Below are 755 nucleotides of genomic sequence, written 5' to 3'. Positions count from 1 at the left end.
TGCATGTTTGCACCCAATATTTGATATTGATGGTATAGTTGTTGATCAATCTGCGAAAGTGGAGAACGTTAGGCTGCTTACTAATCTTATGTGGTCTAATATTTATGCTTGTGTGGGGTTGGCTGATGGTAATATTGATCGTTTGTCACAGATACGAAGCGTTATTAATGATCAAAGGTGACGGTAATAATGTGTTACCGGGTATGTAATCTGAGTATTATTGAGTATCTGAATACAATGTCGAGTACAGTGTTTGAGTGCAGAGCTTAGTATACAATTGAGTTCAGAATGTGTTTTGTCTAAGTTCAAGTGTCGTAAGAAGTGTTGTCCCTCTACAAGTGTTTTGTGAGCCTTTTATCTTGTTCAGCTCAGTAATGGAGCATTAATGTTGAGGAGCTGAACGATGGTCATCACTGCTGATGAGTGAACGTTGGACATCAATGCTGAGGAGCTGAACGTTGGTCATCAATGCTAAGTGAACGTTGGTCATCAACGTTGAGGAGCTGAACGTTGGTCATCAATGCTGAGGAGTTGGACCGTTGAGCATTGATGCTGAGGAGTGAGGTATCTTTGAACGACAACTATCCTGCCAGTGGTTCCGGGTTGTGCTAGTGGTTCCGGGCCGGGTACCCTAATTACTCTGTCAAAAGGAAATTAGTTCTTCAAGATGGGAGTGATAATGGCAGTAGCGTGGCTGGTGGTAGCAAGCAAAGTGTGATTAATTCGTTTTGTGGGTCTATGTCCAAGGCCTCTTC

This window comes from Ipomoea triloba, chromosome 16 (assembly GCF_003576645.1).
Source record: "Ipomoea triloba cultivar NCNSP0323 chromosome 16, ASM357664v1".
Taxonomy (NCBI): domain Eukaryota; kingdom Viridiplantae; phylum Streptophyta; class Magnoliopsida; order Solanales; family Convolvulaceae; genus Ipomoea; species Ipomoea triloba.
This window is presented reverse-complemented; position numbering follows the sequence as displayed.